The 23,567-nt window shown below is 46.8% G+C and overlaps 40 non-coding genes across 40 annotated transcripts; all 40 read right to left on the reverse strand.

Moving 5' to 3' along the window:
* Positions 1 to 610: 610 nt before the first annotated feature.
* TRNAL-AAG (transfer RNA leucine (anticodon AAG)) lies at positions 611 to 692 on the reverse strand. The gene has a single exon. It is a non-coding gene; the product is annotated as a tRNA-Leu (tRNA).
* Positions 693 to 1,133: 441 nt separating this feature from the next.
* On the reverse strand, positions 1,134 to 1,215 carry TRNAL-AAG (transfer RNA leucine (anticodon AAG)). Its single transcript has one exon. It is a non-coding gene; the product is annotated as a tRNA-Leu (tRNA).
* A 480-nt stretch (positions 1,216 to 1,695) lies between these two features.
* On the reverse strand, positions 1,696 to 1,777 carry TRNAL-AAG (transfer RNA leucine (anticodon AAG)). Its single transcript has one exon. It is a non-coding gene; the product is annotated as a tRNA-Leu (tRNA).
* A 441-nt stretch (positions 1,778 to 2,218) lies between these two features.
* On the reverse strand, positions 2,219 to 2,300 carry TRNAL-UAG (transfer RNA leucine (anticodon UAG)). Its single transcript has one exon. It is a non-coding gene; the product is annotated as a tRNA-Leu (tRNA).
* A 480-nt stretch (positions 2,301 to 2,780) lies between these two features.
* TRNAL-AAG (transfer RNA leucine (anticodon AAG)) lies at positions 2,781 to 2,862 on the reverse strand. The gene has a single exon. It is a non-coding gene; the product is annotated as a tRNA-Leu (tRNA).
* A 441-nt stretch (positions 2,863 to 3,303) lies between these two features.
* TRNAL-UAG (transfer RNA leucine (anticodon UAG)) lies at positions 3,304 to 3,385 on the reverse strand. The gene has a single exon. It is a non-coding gene; the product is annotated as a tRNA-Leu (tRNA).
* A 480-nt stretch (positions 3,386 to 3,865) lies between these two features.
* TRNAL-AAG (transfer RNA leucine (anticodon AAG)) lies at positions 3,866 to 3,947 on the reverse strand. The gene has a single exon. It is a non-coding gene; the product is annotated as a tRNA-Leu (tRNA).
* A 441-nt stretch (positions 3,948 to 4,388) lies between these two features.
* On the reverse strand, positions 4,389 to 4,470 carry TRNAL-UAG (transfer RNA leucine (anticodon UAG)). The gene has a single exon. It is a non-coding gene; the product is annotated as a tRNA-Leu (tRNA).
* A 480-nt stretch (positions 4,471 to 4,950) lies between these two features.
* TRNAL-AAG (transfer RNA leucine (anticodon AAG)) lies at positions 4,951 to 5,032 on the reverse strand. Its single transcript has one exon. It is a non-coding gene; the product is annotated as a tRNA-Leu (tRNA).
* Positions 5,033 to 5,473: 441 nt separating this feature from the next.
* TRNAL-UAG (transfer RNA leucine (anticodon UAG)) lies at positions 5,474 to 5,555 on the reverse strand. Its single transcript has one exon. It is a non-coding gene; the product is annotated as a tRNA-Leu (tRNA).
* A 480-nt stretch (positions 5,556 to 6,035) lies between these two features.
* On the reverse strand, positions 6,036 to 6,117 carry TRNAL-AAG (transfer RNA leucine (anticodon AAG)). Its single transcript has one exon. It is a non-coding gene; the product is annotated as a tRNA-Leu (tRNA).
* Positions 6,118 to 6,558: 441 nt separating this feature from the next.
* TRNAL-UAG (transfer RNA leucine (anticodon UAG)) lies at positions 6,559 to 6,640 on the reverse strand. The gene has a single exon. It is a non-coding gene; the product is annotated as a tRNA-Leu (tRNA).
* A 480-nt stretch (positions 6,641 to 7,120) lies between these two features.
* On the reverse strand, positions 7,121 to 7,202 carry TRNAL-AAG (transfer RNA leucine (anticodon AAG)). The gene has a single exon. It is a non-coding gene; the product is annotated as a tRNA-Leu (tRNA).
* A 441-nt stretch (positions 7,203 to 7,643) lies between these two features.
* Positions 7,644 to 7,725, reverse strand: TRNAL-UAG (transfer RNA leucine (anticodon UAG)). The gene has a single exon. It is a non-coding gene; the product is annotated as a tRNA-Leu (tRNA).
* Positions 7,726 to 8,205: 480 nt separating this feature from the next.
* On the reverse strand, positions 8,206 to 8,287 carry TRNAL-AAG (transfer RNA leucine (anticodon AAG)). Its single transcript has one exon. It is a non-coding gene; the product is annotated as a tRNA-Leu (tRNA).
* Positions 8,288 to 8,728: 441 nt separating this feature from the next.
* On the reverse strand, positions 8,729 to 8,810 carry TRNAL-UAG (transfer RNA leucine (anticodon UAG)). The gene has a single exon. It is a non-coding gene; the product is annotated as a tRNA-Leu (tRNA).
* Positions 8,811 to 9,290: 480 nt separating this feature from the next.
* On the reverse strand, positions 9,291 to 9,372 carry TRNAL-AAG (transfer RNA leucine (anticodon AAG)). The gene has a single exon. It is a non-coding gene; the product is annotated as a tRNA-Leu (tRNA).
* A 441-nt stretch (positions 9,373 to 9,813) lies between these two features.
* On the reverse strand, positions 9,814 to 9,895 carry TRNAL-UAG (transfer RNA leucine (anticodon UAG)). Its single transcript has one exon. It is a non-coding gene; the product is annotated as a tRNA-Leu (tRNA).
* Positions 9,896 to 10,375: 480 nt separating this feature from the next.
* TRNAL-AAG (transfer RNA leucine (anticodon AAG)) lies at positions 10,376 to 10,457 on the reverse strand. Its single transcript has one exon. It is a non-coding gene; the product is annotated as a tRNA-Leu (tRNA).
* A 441-nt stretch (positions 10,458 to 10,898) lies between these two features.
* TRNAL-UAG (transfer RNA leucine (anticodon UAG)) lies at positions 10,899 to 10,980 on the reverse strand. Its single transcript has one exon. It is a non-coding gene; the product is annotated as a tRNA-Leu (tRNA).
* Positions 10,981 to 11,460: 480 nt separating this feature from the next.
* On the reverse strand, positions 11,461 to 11,542 carry TRNAL-AAG (transfer RNA leucine (anticodon AAG)). Its single transcript has one exon. It is a non-coding gene; the product is annotated as a tRNA-Leu (tRNA).
* Positions 11,543 to 11,983: 441 nt separating this feature from the next.
* Positions 11,984 to 12,065, reverse strand: TRNAL-UAG (transfer RNA leucine (anticodon UAG)). The gene has a single exon. It is a non-coding gene; the product is annotated as a tRNA-Leu (tRNA).
* A 480-nt stretch (positions 12,066 to 12,545) lies between these two features.
* On the reverse strand, positions 12,546 to 12,627 carry TRNAL-AAG (transfer RNA leucine (anticodon AAG)). The gene has a single exon. It is a non-coding gene; the product is annotated as a tRNA-Leu (tRNA).
* A 441-nt stretch (positions 12,628 to 13,068) lies between these two features.
* TRNAL-UAG (transfer RNA leucine (anticodon UAG)) lies at positions 13,069 to 13,150 on the reverse strand. The gene has a single exon. It is a non-coding gene; the product is annotated as a tRNA-Leu (tRNA).
* Positions 13,151 to 13,630: 480 nt separating this feature from the next.
* Positions 13,631 to 13,712, reverse strand: TRNAL-AAG (transfer RNA leucine (anticodon AAG)). Its single transcript has one exon. It is a non-coding gene; the product is annotated as a tRNA-Leu (tRNA).
* A 441-nt stretch (positions 13,713 to 14,153) lies between these two features.
* TRNAL-UAG (transfer RNA leucine (anticodon UAG)) lies at positions 14,154 to 14,235 on the reverse strand. The gene has a single exon. It is a non-coding gene; the product is annotated as a tRNA-Leu (tRNA).
* Positions 14,236 to 14,715: 480 nt separating this feature from the next.
* TRNAL-AAG (transfer RNA leucine (anticodon AAG)) lies at positions 14,716 to 14,797 on the reverse strand. Its single transcript has one exon. It is a non-coding gene; the product is annotated as a tRNA-Leu (tRNA).
* Positions 14,798 to 15,239: 442 nt separating this feature from the next.
* Positions 15,240 to 15,321, reverse strand: TRNAL-UAG (transfer RNA leucine (anticodon UAG)). Its single transcript has one exon. It is a non-coding gene; the product is annotated as a tRNA-Leu (tRNA).
* A 480-nt stretch (positions 15,322 to 15,801) lies between these two features.
* On the reverse strand, positions 15,802 to 15,883 carry TRNAL-AAG (transfer RNA leucine (anticodon AAG)). The gene has a single exon. It is a non-coding gene; the product is annotated as a tRNA-Leu (tRNA).
* Positions 15,884 to 16,324: 441 nt separating this feature from the next.
* On the reverse strand, positions 16,325 to 16,406 carry TRNAL-UAG (transfer RNA leucine (anticodon UAG)). The gene has a single exon. It is a non-coding gene; the product is annotated as a tRNA-Leu (tRNA).
* A 480-nt stretch (positions 16,407 to 16,886) lies between these two features.
* Positions 16,887 to 16,968, reverse strand: TRNAL-AAG (transfer RNA leucine (anticodon AAG)). The gene has a single exon. It is a non-coding gene; the product is annotated as a tRNA-Leu (tRNA).
* Positions 16,969 to 17,407: 439 nt separating this feature from the next.
* On the reverse strand, positions 17,408 to 17,489 carry TRNAL-UAG (transfer RNA leucine (anticodon UAG)). The gene has a single exon. It is a non-coding gene; the product is annotated as a tRNA-Leu (tRNA).
* A 480-nt stretch (positions 17,490 to 17,969) lies between these two features.
* Positions 17,970 to 18,051, reverse strand: TRNAL-AAG (transfer RNA leucine (anticodon AAG)). Its single transcript has one exon. It is a non-coding gene; the product is annotated as a tRNA-Leu (tRNA).
* Positions 18,052 to 19,053: 1,002 nt separating this feature from the next.
* Positions 19,054 to 19,135, reverse strand: TRNAL-AAG (transfer RNA leucine (anticodon AAG)). Its single transcript has one exon. It is a non-coding gene; the product is annotated as a tRNA-Leu (tRNA).
* A 441-nt stretch (positions 19,136 to 19,576) lies between these two features.
* On the reverse strand, positions 19,577 to 19,658 carry TRNAL-UAG (transfer RNA leucine (anticodon UAG)). The gene has a single exon. It is a non-coding gene; the product is annotated as a tRNA-Leu (tRNA).
* A 480-nt stretch (positions 19,659 to 20,138) lies between these two features.
* TRNAL-AAG (transfer RNA leucine (anticodon AAG)) lies at positions 20,139 to 20,220 on the reverse strand. Its single transcript has one exon. It is a non-coding gene; the product is annotated as a tRNA-Leu (tRNA).
* A 670-nt stretch (positions 20,221 to 20,890) lies between these two features.
* Positions 20,891 to 20,972, reverse strand: TRNAL-AAG (transfer RNA leucine (anticodon AAG)). The gene has a single exon. It is a non-coding gene; the product is annotated as a tRNA-Leu (tRNA).
* A 439-nt stretch (positions 20,973 to 21,411) lies between these two features.
* On the reverse strand, positions 21,412 to 21,493 carry TRNAL-UAG (transfer RNA leucine (anticodon UAG)). Its single transcript has one exon. It is a non-coding gene; the product is annotated as a tRNA-Leu (tRNA).
* Positions 21,494 to 21,973: 480 nt separating this feature from the next.
* TRNAL-AAG (transfer RNA leucine (anticodon AAG)) lies at positions 21,974 to 22,055 on the reverse strand. Its single transcript has one exon. It is a non-coding gene; the product is annotated as a tRNA-Leu (tRNA).
* Positions 22,056 to 23,058: 1,003 nt separating this feature from the next.
* Positions 23,059 to 23,140, reverse strand: TRNAL-AAG (transfer RNA leucine (anticodon AAG)). Its single transcript has one exon. It is a non-coding gene; the product is annotated as a tRNA-Leu (tRNA).
* Between the last annotated feature and the right edge of the window lie 427 nt (positions 23,141 to 23,567).

Here is a 23,567-nt window from a genome sequence, read left to right on the forward strand (position 1 = left end):
CGGGACATGACATCATCCCTGCGCTCGGCATCAATAGCCGGCGCCTAGTGATTAGAGAGCAGGGAAGCCGAGGTCTGAAGTGCCAGACCTCGGGCTTCCCTGCTCCCTCATCACTACGCGCCGGCAATTGATGCCGGGCGCCGGGACATGACGGCATCCCTGCGCTCGGCATCAATAGCCGGCGCCTAGTGATTAGAGAGCAGGGAAGCCGAGGTCTGAAGTGCCAGACCTCGGGAAGCCCGAGGTCTGGCACTTCAGACCTCGGCTTCCCTGCTCCCTCATCACTACGCGCCGGCAATTAAAGCCGGGCGCCGGGACATGACGGCATCCCTGCGCTCGGCCTCAATAGCCGGCGCGTAGTGATTAGAGAGATTGGTGGCTTCGTGGGAACCTCCGGCTTGGTAAGTACCCGGCGTATAAGACGACCCCCCACTTTTAAGAAGATTTTTTGGGGTTAAAAAGTCGTCTTATACGCCGGAATATACGGTAAATTAATCCTTGTGTTGCTTTTCCACGTGTGGCCTTCAGGGGCATATGGTTAGTTTGCGGGAAGGAATCTTGTGTTGCTGAGTGCATTTCGGGAACAAATGACAAACAGAGGGAAAAAGCATGGCAGCGGTGGGATTTGAACCCACGCCTCCGAAGAGACTGGAGCCTTAATCCAGCGCCTTAGACCGCTCGGCCACGCTACTGAGTCAAGCCGTTTCTGCACAACTCTCCAAGGGGGATTACTCACTAAAGGAAGCGTTTCAGGTTCGAGTCCCTCACTTCACTATTCATAATGAAGAGTCAACAGTTGCCGGTTTCTCCAGCAGGAAGGGCAGAGCTGGCCCTGTGTAATGCAAGATTGAATGGGTGAGGGGACTTTGAAGAAATAACACTGATTCCACTAGGCATTATACCGGGCCAACCAAGCTCTTCCTGCAGCAGAAGCTGACTGGGGTTAGAGCTTGGTAATATAGAATTACTTCAAGTAGGCTTAAAGTATCTTTCTGCAACACTTTAGGAGATTAGAGACTTGCTAAGGGTCTTGTTTCCCAGGACGACAGAATACCAATTGAACACTAGTTGTTAACAAAGAGCAAATGAACAAACAAGCCTTCCTAAGCACACTGGTCTACTTTAACAAAACATGGCAGCGGTGGGATTTGAACCCACGCCTCAAATGAGACTGGAGCCTTAATCCAGCGCCTTAGACCGCTCGGCCACGCTACCCAAGCTGGGTGTTGTGCTTCCGATATCTCCCACAGTCACACAAGCAGAGCCCAGATGGTGCCAAAGTGTGAACAAGATTAAAAACACCACACTGAAAAGGATGGCTTTTGCTATCAAATGCTTGATTTGCCAAAGTTGTTTAATTTGACCATGCAGGCCCTTAGCTCCCGCGATTTGCCCTGCCTGGCCAGCAGGTGCTGCCGATAGCTCAAAGGTTTAATATCTAAGCATTAGGTGCCGGGGGTTCTGAGTTTGAATCCTTTGGCAGTCAAATGGCGTAAGTCATTCGAAACTGTCAATTAACCTTTTTATGTTTTTGGAGGTCTTGTGTGTCTTTCTTACTGTTGTTTATATGACTAAATCAATCCTTGTGTTGCTTTTCCACGTGTGGCCTTCAGGGGCATATGGTTAGTTTGCGGGAAGGAATCTTGTGTTGCTGAGTGCATTTCGGGAACAAATGACAAACAGAGGGAAAAAGCATGGCAGCGGTGGGATTTTAACCCACGCCTCCGAAGAGACTGGAGCCTTAATCCAGCGCCTTAGACCGCTCGGCCACGCTACCGAGTCAAGCCGTTTCTGCACAACTCTCCAAGGGGGATTACTCACTAAAGGAAGCGTTTCAGGTTCGAGTCCCTCACTTCACTATTCATAATGAAGAGTCAACAGTTGCCGGTTTCTCCAGCAGGAAGGGCAGAGCTGGCCCTGTGTAATGCAAGATTGAATGGGTGAGGGGACTTTGAAGAAATAACACTGATTCCACTAGGCATTATACCGGGCCAACCAAGCTCTTCCTGCAGCAGAAGCTGACTGGGGTTAGAGCTTGGTAATATAGAATTACTTCAAGTAGGCTTAAAGTATCTTTCTGCAACACTTTAGGAGATTAGAGACTTGCTAAGGGTCTTGTTTCCCAGGACGACAGAATACCAATTGAACACTAGTTGTTAACAAAGAGCAAATGAACAAACAAGCCTTCCTAAGCACACTGGTCTACTTTAACAAAACATTGCAGCGGTGGGATTTGAACCCACGCCTCAAATGAGACTGGAGCCTAAATCCAGCGCCTTAGACCGCTCGGCCACGCTACCCAAGCTGGGTGCTGTGCTTCCGATATCTCCCACAGTCACACAAGCAGAGCCCAGATGGTGCCAAAGTGTGAACAAGATTAAAAACACCACACTGAAAAGGATGGCTTTTGCTATCAAATGCTTGATTTGCCAAAGTTGTTTAATTTGACCATGCAGGCCCTTAGCTCCCGCGATTTGCCCTGCCTGACCAGCAGGTGCTGCCGATAGCTCAAAGGTTTAATATCTAAGCATTAGGTGCCGGGGGTTCTGAGTTTGAATCCTTTGGCAGTCAAACGGCGTAAGTCATTCGAAACTGTCAACTAACCTTTTTATGTTTTTGGAGGTCTTGTGTGTCTTTCTTACCGTTGTTTATATGACTAAATCAATCCTTGTGTTGCTTTTCCACGTGTGGCCTTCAGGGGCATATGGTTAGTTTGCGGGAAGGAATCTTGTGTTGCTGAGTGCATTTCGGGAACAAATGACAAACAGAGGGAAAAAGCATGGCAGCGGTGGGATTTGAACCCACGCCTCCAAAGAGACTGGAGCCTTAATCCAGCACCTTAGACCGCTCGGCCACGCAACCAAGTCATGCTGTTTTTGCACCACTCTCCAAGGGGGATTACTCACTAAAGGAAGCGTTTCAGGTTCGAGTCCCTCACTTCACTATTCATAATGAAGAGTCAACAGTTGCCGGTTTCTCCAGCAGGAAGGGCAGAGCTGGCCCTGTGTAATGCAAGATTGAATGGGTGAGGGGACTTTGAAGAAATAACACTGATTCCACTAGGCATTATACCGGGCCAACCAAGCTCTTCCTGCAGCAGAAGCTGACTGGGGTTAGAGCTTGGTAATATAGAATTACTTCAAGTAGGCTTAAAGTATCTTTCTGCAACACTTTAGGAGATTAGAGACTTGCTAAGGGTCTTGTTTCCCAGGACGACAGAATACCAATTGAACACTAGTTTTTAACAAAGAGCAAATGAACAAAAAAGCCTTCCTAAGCACACTGGTCTACTTTAACAAAACATGGCAGTGGTGGGATTTGAACCCACGCCTCAAATGAGACTGGAGCCTAAATCCAGCGCCTTATACCGCTCCGCCACGCTACCCAAGCTAGTTGCTGTGCTTCCGATATCTCCCACAGTCACACAAGCAGAGCCCAGATGGTGCCAAAGTGTGAACAAGATTAAAAACACCACACTGAAAAGGATGGCTTTTGCTATCAAATGCTTGATTTGCCAAAGTTGTTTAATTTGACCATGCAGGCCCTTAGCTCCCGCGATTTGCCCTGCCTGACCAGCAGGTGCTACCGATAGCTCAAAGGTTAAATATCTAAGCATTAGGTGCCGGGGGTTCTGAGTTTGAATCCTTTGGCAGTCAAAAGGCGTAAGTCATTCGAAACTGTCAATTAACCTTTTTATGTTTTTGGAGGTCTTGTGTGTCTTTCTTACCGTTGTTTATATGACTAAATCAATCCTTGTGTTGCTTTTCCACGTGTGGCCTTCAGGGGCATATGGTTAGTTTGCGGGAAGGAATCTTGTGTTGCTGAGTGCATTTCGGGAACAAATGACAAACAGAGGGAAAAAGCATGGCAGCGGTGGGATTTGAACCCACGCCTCTGAAGAGACTGGAGCCTTAATCCAGCGCCTTAGACCGCTCGGCCACGCTACCGAGTCAAGACGTTTCTGCACAACTCTCCAAGGGGGATTACTCACTAAAGGAAGCGTTTCAGGTTCGAGTCCCTCACTTCACTATTCATAATGAAGAGTCAACAGTTGCCGGTTTCTCCAGCAGGAAGGGCAGAGCTGGCCCTGTGTAATGCAAGATTGAATGGGTGAGGGGACTTTGAAGAAATAACACTGATTCCACTAGGCATTATACCGGGCCAACCAAGCTCTTCCTGCAGCAGAAGCTGACTGGGGTTAGAGTTTGGTAATATAGAATTACTTCAAGTAGGCTTAAAGTATCTTTCTGCAACACTTTTGGAGATTAGAGACTTGCTAAGGGTCTTGTTTCCCAGGACGACAGAATACCAATTGAACACTAGTTTTTAACAAAGAGCAAATGAACAAACAAACCTTCCTAAGCACACTGGTCTACTTTAACAAAACATGGCAGCGGTGGGATTTGAACCCACGCCTCAAATGAGACAGGAGCCTAAATCCAGCGCCTTAGACCGCTCGGCCACGCTACCCAAGCTGGGTGCTGTGCTTCCGATATCTCCCACAGTCACACAAGCAGAGACCAGATGGTGCCAAAGTGTGAACAAGATTAAAAACACCACACTGAAAAGGATGGCTTTTGCTATCAAATGCTTGATTTGCCAAAGTTGTTTAATTTGACCATGCAGGCCCTTAGCTCCCGCGATTTGCCCTGCCTGACCAGCAGGTGCTGCCGATAGCTCAAAGGTTTAATATCTAAGCATTAGGTGCCGGGGGTTCTGAGTTTGAATCCTTTGGCAGTCAAACGGCGTAAGTCATTCGAAACTGTCAATTAACCTTTTTATGTTTTTGGAGGTCTTGTGTGTCTTTCTTACTGTTGTTTATATGACTAAATCAATCCTTGTGTTGCTTTTCCACGTGTGGCCTTCAGGGGCATATGGTTAGTTTGCGGGAAGGAATCTTGTGTTGCTGAGTGCATTTCGGGAACAAATGACAAACAGAGGGAAAAAGCATGGCAGCGGTGGGATTTGAACACACGCCTCCGAAAAGACTGGAGCCTTAATCCAGCGCCTTAGACCGCTCGGCCACGCTACCGAGTCAAGCCGTTTCTGCACAACTCTCCAAGGGGGATTACTCACTAAAGGAAGCGTTTCAGGTTCGAGTCCCTCACTTCACTATTCATAATGAAGAGTCAACAGTTGCCGGTTTCTCCAGCAGGAAGGGCAGAGCTGGCCCTGTGTAATGCAAGATTGAATGGGTGAGGGGACTTTGAAGAAATAACACTGATTCCACTAGGCATTATACCGGGCCAACCAAGCTCTTCCTGCAGCAGAAGCTGACTGGGGTTAGAGCTTGGTAATATAGAATTACTTCAAGTAGGCTTAAAGTATCTTTCTGCAACACTTTAGGAGATTAGAGACTTGCTAAGGGTCTTGTTTCCCAGGACGACAGAATACCAATTGAACACTAGTTTTTAACAAAGAGCAAATGAACAAAAAAGCCTTCCTAAGCACACTGGTCTACTTTAACAAAACATGGCAGCAGTGGGATTTGAACCCACGCCTCAAATGAGACTGGAGCCTAAATCCAGCGCCTTAGACCGCTCGGCCACGCTACCCAAGCTGGGTGCTGTGCTTCCGATATCTCCCACAGTCACACAAGCAGAGCCCAGATGGTGCCAAAGTGTGAACAAGATTAAAAACACCACACTGAAAAGGATGGCTTTTGCTATCAAATGCTTGATTTGCCAAAGTTGTTTAATTTGACCATGCAAGCCCTTAGCTCCCGCGATTTGCCCTGCCTGACCAGCAGGTGCTGCCGATAGCTCAAAGGTTTAATATCTAAGCATTAGGTGCCGGGGGTTCTGAGTTTGAATACTTTGGCAGTCAAACGGCGTAAGTCATTCGAAACCGTCAATTAACCTTTTTATGTTTTCGGAGGTCTTGTGTGTCTTTCTTACCGTTGTTTATATGACTAAATTAATCCTTGTGTTGCTTTTCCACGTGTGGCCTTCAGGGGCATATGGTTAGTTTGCGGGAAGGAATCTTGTGTTGCTGAGTGCATTTCGGGAACAAATGACAAACAGAGGGAAAAAGCATGGCAGCGGTGGGATTTGAACCCACGCCTCCGAAGAGACTGGAGCCTTAATCCAGCGCCTTAGACCGCTCGGCCACGCTACTGAGTCAAGCCGTTTCTGCACAACTCTCCAAGGGGGATTACTCACTAAAGGAAGCATTTCAGGTTCGAGTCCCTCACTTCACTATTCATAATGAAGAGTCAACAGTTGCCGGTTTCTCCAGCAGGAAGGGCAGAGCTGGCCCTGTGTAATGCAAGATTGAATGGGTGAGGGGACTTTGAAGAAATAACACTGATTCCACTAGGCATTATACCGGGCCAACCAAGCTCTTCCTGCAGCAGAAGCTGACTGGGGTTAGAGCTTGGTAATATAGAATTACTTCAAGTAGGCTTAAAGTATCTTTCTGCAACACTTTAGGAGATTAGAGACTTGCTAAGGGTCTTGTTTCCCAGGACGACAGAATACCAATTGAACACTAGTTGTTAACAAAGAGCAAATGAACAAACAAGCCTTCCTAAGCACACTGGTCTACTTTAACAAAACATGGCAGCGGTGGGATTTGAACCCACGCCTCAAATGAGACTGGAGCCTAAATCCAGCGCCTTAGACCGCTCGGCCACGCTACCCAAGCTGGGTGCTGTGCTTCCGATATCTCCCACAGTCACACAAGCAGAGCCCAGATGGTGCCAAAGTGTGAACAAGATTAAAAACACCACACTGAAAAGGATGGCTTTTGCTATCAAATGCTTGATTTGCCAAAGTTGTTTAATTTGACCATGCAGGCCCTTAGCTCCCGCGATTTGCCCTGCCTGACCAGCAGGTGCTGCCGATAGCTCAAAGGTTTAATATCTAAGCATTAGGTGCCGGGGGTTCTGAGTTTGAATCCTTTGGCAGTCAAACGGCGTAAGTCATTCGAAACTGTCAACTAACCTTTTTATGTTTTTGGAGGTCTTGTGTGTCTTTCTTACCGTTGTTTATATGACTAAATCAATCCTTGTGTTGCTTTTCCACGTGTGGCCTTCAGGGGCATATGGTTAGTTTGCGGAAAGGAATCTTGTGTTGCTGAGTGCATTTCGGGAACAAATGACAAACAGAGGGAAAAAGCATGGCAGCGGTGGGATTTGAACCCACGCCTCCGAAGAGACTGGAGCCTTAATCCAGCACCTTAGACCGCTCGGCCACGCTACCAAGTCATGCTGTTTTTGCACCACTCTCCATGGGGGATTACTCACTAAAGGAAGCGTTTCAGGTTCGAGTCCCTCACTTCACTATTCATAATGAAGAGTCAACAGTTGCCGGTTTCTCCAGCAGGAAGGGCAGAGCTGGCCCTGTGTAATGCAAGATTGAATGGGTGAGGGGACTTTGAAGAAATAACACTGATTCCACTAGGCATTATACCGGGCCAACCAAGCTCTTCCTGCAGCAGAAGCTGACTGGGGTTAGAGCTTGGTAATATAGAATTACTTCAAGTAGGCTTAAAGTATCTTTCTGCAACACTTTAGGAGATTAGAGACTTGCTAAGGGTCTTGTTTCCCAGGACGACAGAATACCAATTGAACACTAGTTTTTAACAAAGAGCAAATGAACAAAAAAGCCTTCCTAAGCACACTGGTCTACTTTAACAAAACATGGCAGCGGTGGGATTTGAACCCATGCCTCAAATGAGACTGGAGCCTAAATCCAGCGCCTTAGACCACTCGGCCACGCTACCCAAGCTGGGTGCTGTGCTTCCGATATCTCCCACAGTCACACAAGCAGAGCCCAGATGGTGCCAAAGTGTGAACAAGATTAAAAACACCACACTGAAAAGGATGGCTTTTGCTATCAAATGCTTGATTTGCCAAAGTTGTTTAATTTGACCATGCAGGCCCTTAGCTCCCGCGATTTGCCCTGCCTGACCAGCAGGTGCTACCGATAGCTCAAAGGTTAAATATCTAAGCATTAGGTGCCGGGGGTTCTGAGTTTGAATCCTTTGGCAGTCAAAAGGCGTAAGTCATTCGAAACTGTCAATTAACCTTTTTATGGTTTTGGAGGTCTTGTGTGTCTTTCTTACCATTGTTTATATGACTAAATCAATCCTTGTGTTGCTTTTCCACGTGTGGCCTTCAGGGGCATATGGTTAGTTTGCGGGAAGGAATCTTGTGTTGCTGAGTGCATTTCGGGAACAAATGACAAACAGAGGGAAAAAGCATGGCAGCGGTGGGATTTGAGCCCACGCCTCCGAAGAGACTGGAGCCTTAACCCAGCACCTTAGACCGCTCGGCCACGCTACCAAGTCAAGCCGTTTCTCTACCACTCTCCAAGGGGGATTACTCACTAAAGGAAGCGTTTCAGGTTCGAGTCCCTCACTTCACTATTCATAATGAAGAATCAACAGTTGCCGGTTTCTCCAGCAGGAAGGGCAGAGCTGGCCCTGTGTAATGCAAGATTGAATGGGTGAGGGGACTTTGAAGAAATAACACTGATTCCACTAGGCATTATACCGGGCCAACCAAGCTCTTCCTGCAGCAGAAGCTGACTGGGGTTAGAGCTTGGTAATATAGAATTACTTCAAGTAGGCTTAAAGTATCTTTCTGCAACACTTTAGGAGATTAGAGACTTGCTAAGGGTCTTGTTTCCCAGGACGACAGAATACCAATTGAACACTAGTTTTTAACAAAGAGCAAATGAACAAACAAGCCTTCCTAAGCACACTGGTCTACTTTAACAAAACATGGCAGCAGTGGGATTTTAACCCACGCCTCAAATGAGACTGGAGCCTAAATCCAGCGCCTTAGACCACTCGGCCACGCTACCCAAGCTGGGTGCTGTGCTTCCGATATCTCCCACAGTCACACAAGCACAGCCCAGATGGTGCCAAAGTGTGAACAAGATTAAAAACACCACACTGAAAAGGATGGCTTTTGCTATCAAATGCATGATTTGCCAAAGTTGTTTAATTTGACCATGCAGGCCCTTAGCTCCCGCGATTTGCCCTGCCTGACCAGCAGGTGCTGCCGATAGCTCAAAGGTTTAATATCTAAGCATTAGGTGCCGGGGGTTCTGAGTTTGAATCTTTTGGCAGTCAAACGGCGTAAATCATTCGAAACCGTCAATTAACCTTTTTATGTTTTTGGAGGTCTTGTGTGTCTTTCTTACTGTTGTTTATATGACTAAATCAATCCTTGTGTTGCTTTTCCACGTGTGGCCTTCAGGGGCATATGGTTAGTTTGCGGGAAGGAATCTTGTGTTGCTGAGTGCATTTCGGGAACAAATGACAAACAGAGGGAAAAAGCATGGCAGCGGTGGGATTTGAACCCACGCCTCCGAAGAGACTGGAGTCTTTATCCAGCGCCTTAGAACGCTCGGCCACGCTACCAAGTCATGCTGTTTTTGCACCACTCTCCAAGTGGGATTACTCACTAAAGGAAGCGTTTCAGGTTCGAGTCCCTCACTTCACTATTCATAATGAAGAGTCAACAGTTGCCGGTTTCTCCAGCAGGAAGGGCAGAGCTGGCCCTGTGTAATGCAAGATTGAATGGGTGAGGGGACTTTGAAGAAATAACACTGATTCCACTAGGCATTATACCGGGCCAACCAAGCTCTTCCTGCAGCAGAAGCTGACTGGGGTTAGAGCTTGGTAATATAGAATTACTTCAAGTAGGCTTAAAGTATCTTTCTGCAACACTTTAGGAGATTAGAGACTTGCTAAGGGTCTTGTTTCCCAGGACGACAGAATACCAATTGAACACTAGTTTTTAACAAAGAGCAAATGAACAAACAAGCCTTCCTAAGCACACTGGTCTACTTTAACAAAACATGGCAGCGGTGGGATTTGAACCCACGCCTCAAATGAGACTGGAGCCTAAATCCAGCGCCTTAGACCGCTCGGCCACGCTACCCAAGCTGGGGGCTTTGTTTCCGATATCTCCCACAGTCACACAAGCAGAGCCCAGATGGTGCCAAAGTGTGAACAAGATTAAAAACACCACACTGAAAAGGATGGCTTTTGCTATCAAATGCTTGATTTGCCAAAGTTGTTTAATTTGACCATGCAGGCCCTTAGCTCCCGCGATTTGCCCTGCCTGACCAGCAGGTGCTGCCGATAGCTCAAAGGTTTAATATCTAAGCATTAGGTGCCGGGGGTTCTGAGTTTGAATCCTTTGGCAGTCAAACGGCGTAAATCATTCGAAACTGTCAATAAACCTTTTTATGTTTTTGGAGGTCTTGTGTGTCTTTCTTACCGTTGTTTATATGACTAAATCAATCCTTGTGTTGCTTTTCCACGTGTGGCCTTCAGGGGCATATGGTTAGTTTGCGGGAAGGAATCTTGTGTTGCTGAGTGCATTTCGGGAACAAATGACAAACAGAGGGAAAAAGCATGGCAGCTGTGGGATTTGAACCCACGCCTCCGAAGAGACTGGAGCCTTAATCCAACGCCTTAGACCGCTCGGCCACGCTACCGAGTCAAGCCGTTTCTGCACAACTCTCCAAGGGGGATTACTCACTAAAGGAAGCGTTTCAGGTTCGAGTCCCTCACTTCACTATTCATAATGAAGAGTCAACAGTTGCCGGTTTCTCCAGCAGGAAGGGCAGAGCTGGCCCTGTGTAATGCAAGATTGAATGGGTGAGGGGACTTTGAAGAAATAACACTGATTCCACTAGGCATTATACCGGGCCAACCAAGCTCTTCCTGCAGCAGAAGCTGACTGGGGTTAGAGCTTGGTAATATAGAATTACTTCAAGTAGGCTTAAAGTATCTTTCTGCAACACTTTAGGAGATTAGAGACTTGCTAAGGGTCTTGTTTCCCAGGACGACATAATACCAATTGAACACTAGTTTTTAACAAAGAGCAAATGAACAAACAAGCCTTCCTAAGCACACTGGTCTACTTTAACAAAACATGGCAGCGGTGAGACTTGAACCCACGCCTCAAATGAGACTGGAGCCTAAATCCAGCGCCTTAGACCGATCGGCCACGCTACCCAAGCTGGGTGCTGTGCTTCTGATATCTCCCACAGTCACACAAGCAGAGCCCAGATGGTGCCAAAGTGTGAACAAGATTAAAAACACCACACTGAAAAGGATGGCTTTTGCTATCAAATGCTTGATTTGCCAAAGTTGTTTAATTTGACCATGCAGGCCCTTAGCTCCCGCGATTTGCCCTGCCTGACCAGCAGGTGCTGCCGATAGCTCAAAGGTTAAATATCTAAGCATTAGGTGCCGGGGGTTCTGAGTTTGAATCCTTTGGCAGTCAAAAGGCGTAAGTCATTCGAAACTGTCAATTAACCTTTTTATGTTTTTGGAGGTCTTGTGTGTCTTCCTTACCGTTGTTTATATGACTAAATCAATCCTTGTGTTGCTTTTCCACGTGTGGCCTTCAGGGGCATATGGTTAGTTTGCGGGAAGGAATCTTGTGTTGCTGAGTGCATTTCGGGAACAAATGACAAACAGAGGGAAAAAGCATGGCAGCGGTGGGATTTGAACCCACGCCTCCAAAGAGACTGGAGCCTTAATCCAGCGCCTTAGACCGCTCGGCCACGATACCAAGTCATGCCTTTTTTCCACCACTCTCCAAGGGGGATTACTCACTAAAGGAAGCGTTTCAGGTTCGAGTCCCTCACTTCACTATTCATAATGAAGAGTCAACAGTTGCCGGTTTCTCCAGCAGGAAGGGCAGAGCTGGCCAAGTGTAATGCAAGATTGAATGGGTGAGGGGACTTTGAAGAAATAACACTGATTCCACTAGGCATTATACCGGGCCAACCAAGCTCTTCCTGCAGCAGAAGCTGACTGGGGTTAGAGCTTGGTAATATAGAATTACTTCAAGTAGGCTTAAAGTATCTTTCTGCAACACTTTAGGAGATTAGAGACTTGCTAAGGGTCTTGTTTCCCAGGACAACTGAATACCAATTGAACACTAGTTATTAACAAAGAGCAAATGAACAAACGAGCCTTCCTAAGCACACTGGTCTACTTTAACAAAACATGGCAGCGGTGGGATTTGAACCCACGCCTCAAATGAGACTGGAGCCTAAATCCAGTGTCTTAGACCGCTCGGCCACGCTACCCGAGCTGGGTGCTGTGCTTCCGATATCTCCCACAGTCACACAAGCAGAGCCCAGATGGTGCCAAAGTGTGAACAAGATTAAAAACACCACACTGAAAAGGATGGCTTTTGCTATCAAATGCTTGATTTGCCAAAGTTGTTTAATTTGACCATGCAGGCCCTTAGCTCCCGCGATTTGCCCTGCCTGACCAGCGGGTGCTGCCGATAGCTCAAAGGTTTAATATCTAAGCATTAGGTGCCGGGGGTTCTGAGTTTGAATCCTTTGGCAGTCAAACGGCGTAAGTCATTCGAAACTGTCAATTAACATTTTTATGTTTTTGGAGGTCTTGTGTGTCTTTCTTACCGTTGTTTATATGACTAAATCAATCCTTGTGTTGCTTTTCCACGTGTGGCCTTCAGGGGCATATGGTTAGTTTGCGGGAAGGAATCTTGTGTTGCTGAGTGCATTTCGGGAACAAATGACAAACAGAGGGAAAAAGCATGGCAGCTGTGGGATTTGAACCCACGCCTCCAAAGAGACTGGAGCCTTAATCCAACGCCTTAGACCGCTCGGCCACGCTACCGAGTCAAGCCGTTTCTGCACAACTCTCCAAGGGGGATTACTCACTAAAGGAAGCGTTTCAGGTTCGAGTCCCTCACTTCACTATTCATAATGAAGAGTCAACAGTTGCCGGTTTCTCCAGCAGGAAGGGCAGAGCTGGCCCTGTGTAATGCAAGATTGAATGGGTGAGGGGACTTTGAAGAAATAACACTGATTCCACTAGGCATTATACCGGGCCAACCAAGCTCTTCCTGCAGCAGAAGCTGACTGGGGTTAGAGCTTGGTAATATAGAATTACTTCAAGTAGGCTTAAAGTATCTTTCTGCAACACTTTAGGAGATTAGAGACTTGCTAAGGGTCTTGTTTCCCAGGACGACATAATACCAATTGAACACTAGTTTTTAACAAAGAGCAAATGAACAAACAAGCCTTCCTAAGCACACTGGTCTACTTTAACAAAACATGGCAGCGGTGAGATTTGAACCCACGCCTCAAATGAGACTGGAGCCTAAATCCAGCACCTTATACCGATCGGCCACGCTACCCAAGCTGGGTGCTGTGCTTCTGATATCTCCCACAGTCACACAAGCAGAGCCCAGATGGTGCCAAAGTGTGAACAAGATTAAAAACACCACACTGAAAAGGATGGCTTTTGCTATCAAATGCTTGATTTGCCAAAGTTGTTTAATTTGACCATGCAGGCCCTTAGCTCCCGCGATTTGCCCTGCCTGACCAGCAGGTGCTGCCGATAGCTCAAAGGTTAAATATCTAAGCATTAGGTGCCGGGGGTTCTGAGTTTGAATCCTTTGGCAGTCAAAAGGCGTAAGTCATTCGAAACTGTCAATTAACCTTTTTATGTTTTTGGAGGTCTTGTGTGTCTTCCTTACCGTTGTTTATATGACTAAATCAATCCTTGTGTTGCTTTTCCACGTGTGGCCTTCAGGGGCATATGGTTAGTTTGCGGGAAGGAATCTTGTGTTGCTGAGTGCATTTCGGGAACAAATGACAAACAGAGGGAAAAAGCATGGCAGCTGTGGGATTTGAACCCACGCCTCCGAAGAGACTGGAGCCTTAATCCAACGCCTTAGACCGCTCGGCCACGCTACCGAGTCAAGCCGTTTCTGCACAACTCTCCAAGGGGGATTACTCACTAAAGGAAGCGTTTCAGGTTCGAGTCCCTCACTTCACTATTCATAATGAAGAGTCAACAGTTGCCGGTTTCTCCAGCAGGAAGGGCAGAGCTGGCCCTGTGTAATGCAAGATTGAATGGGTGAGGGGACTTTGAAGAAATAACACTGATTCCACTAGGCATTATACCGGACCAACCAAGCTCTTCCTGCAGCAGAAGCTGACTGGGGTTAGAGCTTGGTAATATAGAATTACTTCAAGTAGGCTTAAAGTATCTTTCTGCAACACTTTAGGAGATTAGAGACTTGCTAAGGGTCTTGTTTCCCAGGACGACAGAATACCAATTGAACACTAGTTTTTAACAAAGAGCAAATTAACAAACAAGCCTTCCTAAGCACACTGGTCTACTTTAACAAAACATGGCAGCGGTGGGATTTGAACCCACGCCTCAAATGAGACTGGAGCCTAAATCCAGCGCCTTAGACCGCTCGGCCACGCTACCCAAGCTGGGTGCTGTGCTTCCGATATCTCCCACAGTCACACAAGCAGAGCCCAGATGGTGCCAAAGTGTGAACAAGATTAAAAACACCACACTGAAAAGGATGGCTTTTGCTATCAAATGCTTGATTTGCCAAAGTTGTTTAATTTGACCATGCAGGCCCTTAGCTCCCGCGATTTGCCCTGCCTGACCAGCAGGTGCTGCCGATAGCTCAAAGGTTTAATATCTAAGCATTAGGTGCCGGGGGTTCTGAGTTTGAATCCTTTGGCAGTCAAACGGCGTAAGACATTCGAAACTGTCAATTAACCTTTTTATGTTTTTGGAGGTCTTGTGTGTCTTTCTTACTGTTGTTTATATGACTAAATCAATCCTTGTGTTGCTTTTCCACGTGTGGCCTTCAGGGGCATATGGTTAGTTTGCGGGAAGGAATCTTGTGTTGCTGAGTGCATTTCGGGAACAAATGACAAACAGAGGGAAAAAGCATGGCAGCGGTGGGATTTGAACCCACGCCTCCGAAGAGACTGGAGCCTTAATCCAGCGCCTTAGACCGCTCGGCCACACTACCAAGTCATGCTGTTTTTGCACCACTCTCCAAGGGGGATTACTCACTAAAGGAAGCGTTTCAGGTTCGAGTCCCTCACTTCACTATTCATAATGAAGAGTCAACAGTTGCCGGTTTCTCCAGCAGGAAGGGCAGAGCTGGCCCTGTGTAATGCAAGATTGAATGGGTGAGGGGACTTTGAAGAAATAAAAACTGATTCCACTAGGCATTATACCGGGCCAACCAAGCTCTTCCTGCAGCAGAAGCTGACTGGGGTTAGAGCTTGGTAATATAGAATTACTTCAAGTAGGCTTAAAGTATCTTTCTGCAACACTTTAGGAGATTAGAGACTTGCTAAGGGTCTTGTTTCCCAGGACGACAGAATACCAATTGAACACTAGTTTTTAACAAAGAGCAAATGAACAAAAAAGCCTTCCTAAGCACACTGGTCTACTTTAACAAAACATGGCAGCGGTGGGATTTGAACCCACGCCTCAAACGAGACTGGAGCCTAAATCCAGCGCCTTAGACCGCTCGGCCACGCTACCAAAGCTGGGTGCTGTGCTTCCGATATCTCCCACAGTCACACAAGCAGAGCCCAGATGGTGCCAAAGTGTGAACAAGATTAAAAACACCACACTGAAAAGGATGGCTTTTGCTATCAAATGCTTGATTTGCCAAAGTTGTTTAATTTGACCATGCAGGCCCTTAGCTCCCGCGATTTGCCCTGCCTGACCAGCAGGTGCTGCCGATAGCTCAAAGGTTAAATATCTAAGCATTAGGTGCCGGGGGTTCTGAGTTTGAATCCTTTGGCAGTAAAAAGGCGTAAGTCATTCGAAACTGTCAATTAACCTTTTTATGTTTTTGGAGGTCTTGTGTGTCTTTCTTACCGTTGTTTATATGACTAAATTAATCCTTGTGTTGCTTTTCCACGTGTGGCCTTCAGGGGCATATGGTTAGTTTGCGGGAAGGAATCTTGTGTTGCTGAGTGCATTTCGGGAACAAATGACAAACAGAGGGAAAAAGCATGGCAGCGGTGGGATTTGAACCCACGCCTCCAAAGAGACTGGAGCCTTAATCCAGCGCCTTAGACCGCTCGGCCACGCTACCAAGTCATGCTGTCTCTGCACCACTCTCCAAGGGGGATTACTCACTAAAGGAAGCGTTTCAGGTTCGAGTCCCTCACTTCACTATTCATAATGAAGAGTCAACAGTTGCCGGTTTCTCCAGCAGGAAGGGCAGAGCTGGCCCTGTGTAATGCAAGATTGAATGGGTGAGGGGACTTTGAAGAAATAACACTGATTCCACTAGGCATTATACCGGGCCAACCAAGCTCTTCCTGCAGCAGAAGCTGACTGGGGTTAGAGCTTGGTAATATAGAATTACTTCAAGTAGGCTTAAAGTATCTTTCTGCAACACTTTAGGAGATTAGAGACTTGCTAAGGGTCTTGTTTCCCAGGACGACAGAATACCAATTGAACACTAGTTTTTAACAAAGAGCAAATGAACAAACAAGCCTTCCTAAGCACACTGGTCTACTTTAACAAAACATGGCAGCGGTGGGATTTGAACCCACGCCTCAAATGAGACTGGAGCCTAAATCCAGCGCCTTAGACCGCTCGGCCACGCTACCCAAGCTGGGTGCTGTGTTTCCGATATCTCCCACAGTCACACAAGCAGAGCCCAGATGGTGCCAAAGTGTGAACAAGATTAAAAACACCACACTGAAAAGGATGGCTTTTGCTATCAAATGCTAGATTTGCCAAAGTTGTTTAATTTGGCCATGCAGGCCCTTTGCTCCCGCGATTTGCCCTGCCTGACCAGCAGGTGCTGCCGATAGCTCAAAGGTTAAATATCTAAGCATTAGGTGCCGGGGGTTCTGAGTTTGAATCCTTTGGCAGTCAAAAGGCGTAAGTCATTCGAAACTGTCAATTAAACTTTTTATGTTTTTGGAGGTCTTGTGTGTCTTTCTTACCGTTGTTTATATGACTAAATCAATCCTTGTGTTGCTTTTCCACGTGTGGCCTTCAGGGGCATATGGTTAGTTTGCGGGAAGGAATCTTGTGTTGCTGAGTGCATTTCGGGAACAAATGACAAACAGAGGGAAAAAGCATGGCAGCCGTGGGATTTGAACCCACGCCTCCGAAGAGACTGGAGCCTTAATCCAGCGCCTTAGACCGCTCGGCCACGCTACCGAGTAAAGCCGTTTCTGCACAACTCTCCAAGGGGGATTACTCACTAAAGGAAGCGTTTCAGGTTCAAGTCCCTCACTTCACTATTCATAATGAAGAGTCAACAGTTGCCGGTTTCTCCAGCAGGAAGGGCAGAGCTGGCCCTGTGTAATGCAAGATTGAATGGGTGAGGGGACTTTGAAGAAATAACAGATTCCACTAGGCATTATACCGGGCCAACCAAGCTCTTCCTGCAGCAGAAGCTGACTGGGGTTAGAGCTTGGTAATATAGAATTACTTCAAGTAGGCTTAAAGTATCTTTCTGCAACACTTTAGGAGATTAGAGACTTGCTAAGGGTCTTGTTTCCCAGGACGACAGAATACCAATTGAACACTAGTTTTTAACAAAGAGCAAATGAACAAACAAACCTTCCTAAGCACACTGGTCTACTTTAACAAAACATGGCAGCGGTGGGATTTGAACCCACGCCTCAAACGAGACTGGAGCCTAAATCCAGCGCCTTAGACCGCTCGGCCACGCTACCCAAGCTGAGTGCTGTGCTTCCGATATCTCCCACAGTCACACAAGCAGAGCCCAGATGGTGCCAAAGTGTGAACAAGATTAAAAACACCACACTGAAAAGGATGGCTTTTGCTATCAAATGCTTGATTTGCCAAAGTTGTTTAATTTGACCATGCAGGCCCTTAGCTCCCGCGATTTGCCCTGCCTGACCAGCAGGTGCTGCCGATAGCTCAAAGGTTTAATATCTAAGCATTAGGTGCCGGGGGTTCTGAGTTTGAATCCTTTGGCAGTCAAACGGCGTAAGTCATTCGAAACTGTCAATTAACCTTTTTATGTTTTTGGAGGTCTTGTGTGTCTTTCTTACTGTTGTTTATATGACTAATTTAATCCTTGTGTTGCTTTTCCACGTGTGGCCTTCAGGGGCATATGGTTAGTTTGCGGGAAGGAATCTTGTGTTGCTGAGTGCATTTCGGGAACAAATGACAAACAGAGGGAAAAAGCATGGCAGCGGTGGGATTTGAACCCACGCCTCCGAAGAGACTGGAGCCTTAATCCAGCGCCTTAGACCGCTCGGCCACGCTACCAAGTCATGCTGTTTTTGCACCACTCTCCAAGGGGGATTACTCACTAAAGGAAGCGTTTCAGGTTCGAGTCCCTCACTTCACTATTCATAATGAAGAGTCAACAGTTGCCGGTTTCTCCAGCAGGAAGGGCAGAGCTGGCCCTGTGTAATGCAAGATTGAATGGGTGAGGGGACTTTGAAGAAATAACACTGATTCCACTAGGCATTATACCGGGCCAACCAAGCTCTTCCTGCAGCAGAAGCTGACTGGGGTTAGAGCTTGGTAATATAGAATTACTTCAAGTAGGCTTAAAGTATCTTTCTGCAACACTTTAGGAGATTAGAGACTTGCTAAGGGTCTTGTTTCCCAGGACGACAGAATACCAATTGAACACTAGTTTTTAACAAAGAGCAAATGAACAAAAAAGCCTTCCTAAGCACACTGGTCTACTTTAACAAAACATGGCAGCGGTGGGATTTGAACCACGCCTCAAATGAGACTGGAGCCTAAATCTAGCGCCTTAGACCGCTCGGCCACGCTACCCAAGCTGGGTGCTGTGCTTCCGATATCTCCCACAGTCACACAAGCAGAGCCCAGATGGTGCCAAAGTGTGAACAAGGTTAAAAACACCACACTGAAAAGGATGGCTTTTGCTATCAAATGCTTGATTTGCCAAAGTTGTTTAATTTGACCATGCAGGCCCTTAGCTCCCGCGATTTGCCCTGCCTGACCAGCAGGTGCTGCCGATAGCTCAAAGGTTTAATATCTAAACATTAGGTGCCGGGGGTTCTGAGTTTGAATCCTTTGGCAGTCAAACGGCGTAAGTCATTCGAAACCGTCAATTAACCTTTTTATGTTTTCGGAGGTCTTGTGTGTCTTTCTTACCGTTGTTTATATGACTAAATTAATCCTTGTGTTGCTTTTCCACGTGTGGCCTTCAGGGGCATATGGTTAGTTTGCGGGAAGGAATCTTGTGTTGCTGAGTGCATTTCGGGAACAAATGACAAACAGAGGGAAAAAGCATGGCAGCGGTGGGATTTGAACCCACGCCTCCGAAGAGACTGGAGCCTTAATCCAGCGCCTTAGATCGCGCGGCCACGCTACCAAGTCATGCTGTTTCTGCGCCACTCTCCAAGGGTGATTACTCACTAAAGGAAGCGTTTCAGGTTCGAGTCCCTCACTTCACTATTCATAATGAAGAGTCAACAGTTGCCGGTTTCTCCAGCAGGAAGGGCAGAGCTGGCCCTGTGTAATGCAAGATTGAATGGGTGAGGGGACTTTGAAGAAATAACACTGATTCCACTAGGCATTATACCGGGCCAACCAAGCTCTTCCTGCAGCAGAAGCTGACTGGGGTTAGAGCTTGGTAATATAGAATTACTTTAAGTAGGCTTAAAGTATCTTTCTGCAACACTTTAGGAGATTAGAGACTTGCTAAGGGTCTTGTTTCCCAGGACGACTGAATACCAATTGAACACTAGTTATTAACAAAGAGCAAATGAACAAACGAGCCTTCCTAAGCACACTGGTCTACTTTAACAAAACATGGCAGCGGTGGGATTTGAACCCACGCCTCAAATGAGACTGGAGCCTAAATCCAGCGCCTTAGACCGCTCGGCCACGCTACCCAAGCTGGGTGCTGTGCTTCCGATATCTCCCACAGTCACACAAGCAGAGCCCAGATGGTGCCAAAGTGTGAACAAGATTAAAAACACCACACTGAAAAGGATGGCTTTTGCTATCAAATGCTTGATTTGCCAAAGTTGTTTAATTTGACCATGCAGGCCCTTAGCTCCCGCGATTTGCCCTGCCTGACCAGCAGGTGCTGCCGATAGCTCAAAGGTTTAATATCTAAGCATTAGGTGCCAGGGGTTCTGAGTTTGAATCCTTTGGCAGTCAAACGGTGTAAGTCATTCGATACCGTCAATTAACCTTTTTATGTTTTCGGAGGTCTTGTGTGTCTTTCTTACCGTTGTTTATATGACTAATTTAATCCTTGTGTTGCTTTTCCACGTGTGGCCTTCAGGGGCATATGGTTAGTTTGCGGGAAGGAATCTTGTGTTGCTGAGTGCATTTCGGGAACAAATGACAAACAGAGGGAAAAAGCATGGCAGCAGTGGGATTTGAACCCACGCCTCCGAAGAGACTGGAGCCTTAATCCAGCGCCTTAGACCGCTCGGCCACGCTACCAAGTCATGCCGTTTCTGCACCACTCTCCAAGGGGGATTACTCACTAAAGGAAGCGTTTCAGGTTCGAGTCCCTCACTTCACTATTCATAATGAAGAGTCAACAGTTGCCGGTTTCTCCAGCAGGAAGGGCAGAGCTGGCCCTGTGTAATGCAAGATTGAATGGGTGAGGGGACTTTGAAGAAATAACACTGATTCCACTAGGCATTATACCGGGGCCAACCAAGCTCAGCCAAGCAGAGCCCAGATGGTGCCAAAGTGTGAACAAGATTAAAAACACCACACTGAAAAGGATGGCTTTTGCTATCAAATGCTTGATTTGCCAAAGTTGTTTAATTTGACCATGCAGGCCCTTAGCTCCCGCGATTTGCCCTGCCTGACCAACAGGTGCTGCCGATAGCTCAAAGGTTTAATATCTAAGCATTAGGTGCCGGGGGTTCTGAGTTTGAATCCTTTGGCAGTCAAACGGCGTAAGTCATTCGAAACTGTCAATTAACCTTTTTATGTTTTTGGAGGTCTTGTGTGTCTTTCTTACCGTTGTTTATATGACTAAATGAATCCTTGTGTTGCTTTTCCACGTGTGGCCTTCAGGGGCATATGGTTAGTTTGCGGGAAGGAACCTTGTGTTGCTGAGTGCATTTCGGGAACAAATGACAAACAGAGGGAAAAAGCATGGCAGCAGTGGGATTTGAACCCACACCTCCGAAGAGACTGGAGCCTTAATCCAGCGCCTTAGACCGCTCGGCCACGCTACCAAGTCATGCCTTTTTTCCACCACTCTCCAAGGGGGATTACTCACTAAAGGAAGCGTTTCAGGTTCGAGTCCCTCACTTCACTATTCATAATGAAGAGTCAACAGTTGCCGGTTTCTCCAGCAGGAAGGGCAGAGCTGGCCCTGTGTAATGCAAGATTGAATGGGTGAGGGGACTGAAGAAATAACACTGATTCCACTAGGCATTATACCGGGCCAACCAAGCTCTTCCTGCAGCAGAAGCTGACTGGGGTTAGAGCTTGGTAATATAGAATTACTTCAAGTAGGCTTAAAGTATCTTTCTGCAACACTTTAGGAGATTAGAGACTTGCTAAGGGTCTTGTTTCCCAGGACGACAGAATACCAATTGAACACTAGTTTTTAACAAAGAGCAAATGAACAAACAAGCCTTCCTAAGCACACTGGTCTACTTTAACAAAACATGGCAGCAGTGGGATTTTAACCCACGCCTCAAACGAGACTGGAGCCTAAATCCAGCGCCTTAGACCGCTCGGCCACGCTACCCAAGCTGGGTGCTGTGCTTCCGATATCTCCCACAGTCACACAAGCAGAGCCCAGATGGTGCCAAAGTGTGAACAAGATTAAAAACACCACACTGAAAAGGATGGCTTTTGCTATCAAATGCTTGATTTGCCAAAGTTGTTTAATTTGACCATGCAGGCCCTTAGCTCCCGCGATTTGCCCTGCCTGACCAGCAGGTGCTGCCGATAGCTCAAAGGTTTAATATCTAAGCATTAGGTGCCGGGGGTTCTGAGTTTGAATCTTTTGGCAGTCAAACGGCGTAAGTCATTCAAAACCGTCAATTAACCTTTTTATGTTTTCGGAGATCTTGTGTGTCTTTCTTACCGTTGTTTATATGACTAAATTAATCCTTGTGTTGCTTTTCCACGTGTGGCCTTCAGGGGCATATGGTTAGTTTGCGGGAAGGAATCTTGTGTTGCTGAGTGCATTTCGGGAACAAATGACAAACAGAGGGAAAAAGCATGGCAGCGGTGGGATTTGAACCCACGCCTCCGAAGAGACTGGAGCCTTAATCCAGCGCCTTAGACCGCTCGGCCACGCTACCAAGTCATGCTGTCTCCGCACCACTCTCCAAGGGGGATTACTCACTAAAGGAAGCGTTTCAGGTTCGAGTCCCTCACTTCACTATTCATAATGAAGAGTCAACAGTTGCCGGTTTCTCCAGCAGGAAGGGCAGAGCTGGCCCTGTGTAATGCAAGATTGAATGGGTGAGGGGACTTTGAAGAAATAACACTGATTCCACTAGGCATTATACCGGGCCAACCAAGCTCTTCCTGCAGCAGAAGCTGACTGGGGTTAGAGCTTGGTAATATAGAATTACTTCAAGTAGGCTTAAAGTATCTTTCTGCAACACTTTAGGAGATTAGAGACTTGCTAAGGGTCTTGTTTCCCAGGACGACAGAATACCAATTGAACACTAGTTTTTAACAAAGAGCAAATGAACAAACAAGCCTTCCTAAGCACACTGGTCTACTTTAACAAAACATTGCAGCGGTGGGATTTGAACCCATGCGTCAAATGAGACTGGAGCCTAAATCCAGCGCCTTAGACCGCTCAGCCACGCTACCCAAGCTGCGTGCTGTGCTTCCGATATCTCCCACAGTCACACAAGCAGAGCCCAGATGGTGCCAAAGTGTGAACAAGATTAAAAACACCACACTGAAAAGGATGGCTTTTGCTATCAAATGCTTGATTTGCCAAAGTTGTTTAATTTGACCATGCAGGCCCTTAGCTCCCGCGATTTGCCCTGCCTGACCAGCAGGTGCTGCCGATAGCTCAAAGGTTTAATATCTAAGCATTAGGTGCCGGGGGTTCTGAGTTTGAATCCTTTGGCAGTCAAACGGCGTAAGTCATTCGAAACTGTCAATTAACCTTTTTATGTTTTTGGAGGTCTTGTGTGTCTTTCTTACTGTTGTTTATATGACTAAATCAATCCTTGTGTTGCTTTTCCACGTGTGGCCTTCAGGGGCATATGGTTAGTTTGCGGGAAGGAATCTTGTGTTGCTGAGTGCATTTCGGGAACAAATGACAAACAGAGGGAAAAAGCATGGCAGCGGTGGAATTTGAACCCACACCTCCGAAGAGACTGGAGCCTTAATCCAGCGCCTTAGAACGCTCGGCCACGCTACCAAGTCATGCTGTTTTTGCACCACTCTCCAAGTGGGATTACTCACTAAAGGAAGCGTTTCAGGTTCGAGTCCCTCACTTCACTATTCATAATGAAGAGTCAACAGTTGCCGGTTTCTCCAGCAGGAAGGGCAGAGCTGGCCCTGTGTAATGCAAGATTGAATGGGTGAGGGGACTTTGAAGAAATAACACTGATTCCACTAGGCATTATACCGGGCCAACCAAGCTCTTCCTGCAGCAGAAGCTGACTGGGGTTAGAGCTTGGTAATATAGAATTACTTCAAGTAGGCTTAAAGTATCTTTCTGCAACACTTTAGGAGATTAGAGACTTGCTAAGGGTCTTGTTTCCCAGGACGACAGAATACCAATTGAACACTAGTTTTTAACAAAGAGCAAATGAACAAAAAAGCCTTCCTAAGCACACTGGTCT

The sequence above is a fragment of the Spea bombifrons genome, chromosome 4, assembly GCF_027358695.1.
Source record: "Spea bombifrons isolate aSpeBom1 chromosome 4, aSpeBom1.2.pri, whole genome shotgun sequence".
Lineage (NCBI taxonomy): Eukaryota > Metazoa > Chordata > Amphibia > Anura > Pelobatidae > Spea > Spea bombifrons.